Genomic DNA, 3236 nt, shown 5'->3' with positions numbered 1-3236 from the left:
AAGGTGGAGTACAATGTAGGGGCAGTAAGGAGGGTGATTAATCAGCCTGCGAGGAAGGCCGTTCAGGATATTTGTAATGATAAGACTCTAGAGGGTTTTGACTTGGATTTGATTGTTGCTACTCTATGTGTGCCTGAGACTCAATGGAAGTTCAAGAGGGGCACAACTGATTATGCCATATTCCATGCTTCTTGTATAAACAGATTTGTCCGTGCCTGGAATGCCTTTATTTGTGCAAATATTATGCCATCATCTCATATGCATGAGGTTACTGTGGAGCGAGCACGTTTGTTGTGGGGAATTCTGAAGGGTGATTGATAAGTGGCATTTTATACCACTTAGAACGTCTTAAAATGGCTTAAATTGGTGTCTTGAAATCAAGTATTTTGTGTATTTGATGCGTTTTTCTAGTGTTTATGCATTTCAGGGTATTAGTTGCATTTCGGAGGAGGAATCATCAAGAATAAGCCTTGGCATGTGTTCACCATTGTGAGAGGAAAAGAACGGGCAGATTACGGCGAAGAAACAGAGCAAACATGGAATTTTTCCAGAAGGGTCCTGCGCGCCCGCGCAGCAATGTTGAGCGGCCGCGCAGCAGCCTTGCGCGCCCGCGCAGAAATGCTGAGTGGCCGCGCAGGGTCGGGGAAAAAGATATATTATTTTAGACTTCTACTTCTGTTTGGCTTCCAACTTCTATGTAATCTGAGTTTTATGGGACTATTATATAAGTAGATTTGAGACGTTTTTCACAGAGTATTAAGAGGAGATTATGTTTTAGATTGTGTTTTACAAGAAGCGAAGGAGATAAGGAAGAAGACCGATTTAGCACACCGCAACGAAGAGGAAGCATATATTCTTGTGATTCTTGTTTCGTTGTAACGTTGGATGCTAGTTTTCTTGCTTTGACTTATTTACTCTTGTGACGTACTCTGTTTTAATATAATCAGTTTAGTTATTATTTTCTTGTGTTTGTTATCATGATTTCATATGAACCCATGATGGCGATAAGTTCTATTATGGGCTAATCGTGATCATGGGGTTGCAACGGATTTATTATGGAATTCTTTAGTTAATTGTTTAATACTTTAGTATGTGATGATTGTATGATATCTAGTATTGGTTGTGCGTATTCGTCTTATGTGCGTCGCGAACATATAAGATAGGGTGTTAATCTCTTGTGAAGCGACGGTGGATCTTAAGATTTAGAACTTGCCATGCTAGCATAGGTTCATGTACGTTATGCATGATTAGTGGGTAACTCTAACAGTTTTATTTGCCTTATGTAATCAAAAGAAATAACTTGTGCTTAAATCGTTGTGTTGTCAATTTCTGTAGAAATATAGGAACTCAACATAATTGATGACTATTCAACTTCTATCTTAATTGTGGATGCTTGGTAGAATGGTATTAGTACAATGAAAGTTGGCTTTTATCAGTTTCGTGTTATTCGATTAATATCATCACTGTCACATGCTAAAGGTAATAACAATGGCTATAGAAGGAAGTAATAATGAAGTTGTGATCTCATGAGTGTTTTATTATTGATAAATTGAAGTGTTAGTTAAGTGGTTAATTAAGTAGTTAATTATAGTTAATATTTAATCAACAATTTTAAGTGTTATCTTAACATTGAGAAGTAATCATACATTGGTGAGTGAGTTTAATTAGACAATAATTTAGTCTGAGTCTCTGAGGGAACGAACTAGAAAGTATTCTATATTACTTGCGAACGCGTATACTTGCGTGAATATTAGTGCGTGATTTCACCCTAACAAGTTTTTGGCGCCGCTGCCGGGGACTTGGCGTATTTGTTTAGTTTATGTACTTACCATCATTGGTCATTAGGACTCAGTGATTAGGACGTAGTAGTTAATTACTCTTTTCGGTTGTGTTTCAGGTACTTTAGCAAGCGTTTATGCAAACTCGTTCTCGTGCTCGCAAGAGGACCTTAGATACAGCTGAAGGAAAAGACGAAGTTCTTGAGACTCCGGAGAAGTTAGATTTTGAGGATTCGGATTTAGGAACTGAGCAGAAAGAACCAGTAAACATGGGAGATCGTATTGTTCAAGCTGATCCAGCTCTTATGGATTTTTCTCGGCCTAAAATTGATGACATTCAGTCAAGCATCCTTCATCCGGCTATTCAAGCTAACACCTTTGAAATCAAGCTGGGCACTATTCAGATGGTGCAGAATTCTGTTTCTTTTGGAGGAGCGGTAACTGAAGACCCCAACATGCACATAAGGAATTTTGTCGAGATCTGCAGCACTTTTAAGTATAATGGCGTGACTGATGAGGCTATCAAGTTGAGGCTTTTCCCATTCTCACTGAGGGATAAAGCTAAAGACTGGTTACATTCTGAACCAGCTGGGTCCATCACTACGTGGCAAGATCTTGCGCAAAAGTTTCTGGTGAAGTTTTATCCAATGGCAAAGACTGCTACTATGAGGAGTGCTCTTACTCAGTTTGCGCAGCAACCTACAGAATCTATGTGCGAGGCTTGGGAACGCTACAAGGAAATGTTGAGAAAATGTCCACATCATGGAATGCCGGATTGGATGGTAATCACTGGTTTTTATAATGGTTTGGGGGCCCAATCTCGGCCCATGCTCGATGTAGCAGCTGGAGGCGCCTTATGGGCTAAAAGCTATACTGAGGCGTATAATCTTATCGAGACGATGGCTGCAAATGAGCATCAAAACCCAACTCAGAGGATGACATCAGGCAAGGTAGCAGGTATTCTGGAAGTTGATGCAGCCACCGCTATTGCAGCCCAGCTCCAAGCGCTATCAATGAAGGTTGATTCTTTGACTACGTATGGAGTTAATCAAATAGCTATGGTTTGTGAGCTTTGTGCAGGTTCTCATGCTACGGATCAGTGTTCTCTTGTCAACGAATCTGTTCAGTATGTGAATAATTATCAGCGACAACAGCAGCTTGTGCCAGCAACCTATCATCCTAACAACAGAAATCATCCAAATTTCAGCTGGGGGAATAATCAGAATGCTATTCAGCCACCATATCAGCAAGGAGTGAGTAAACAGTTTAACCCACCTGGATTCCAGCAACCACAGCAGTATGCTACAAGGCAATCATATCCTCAACAGGGAAGTGCAGCTGCACCTACTAGTGCTGATTTTGAGGAACTTAAGCTGTTGTGCAAGAGTCAGGCGGTTTCTATCAAGACCTTGGAAAATCAAATCGGTCAATTAGCCAATGCAGTGCTCAATCGTCAAC

General features: G+C 40.4%; 1 non-coding gene across 1 annotated transcript; it reads right to left on the bottom strand.

Annotated features, from left to right (window-relative positions):
* Positions 1-2440: 2440 nt before the first annotated feature.
* On the bottom strand, positions 2441-2547 carry LOC141699599 (small nucleolar RNA R71). Its single transcript, XR_012566043.1, has one exon. It is a non-coding gene; the product is annotated as a small nucleolar RNA R71 (small nucleolar RNA).
* Positions 2548-3236: the final 689 nt, after the last annotated feature.

Source organism: Apium graveolens, chromosome 11, assembly GCF_009905375.1.
Source record: "Apium graveolens cultivar Ventura chromosome 11, ASM990537v1, whole genome shotgun sequence".
Lineage (NCBI taxonomy): Eukaryota > Viridiplantae > Streptophyta > Magnoliopsida > Apiales > Apiaceae > Apium > Apium graveolens.
The sequence above is the reverse complement of the archived record's forward strand: the minus strand, read 5'-3'. Positions and strand labels throughout refer to the sequence as shown.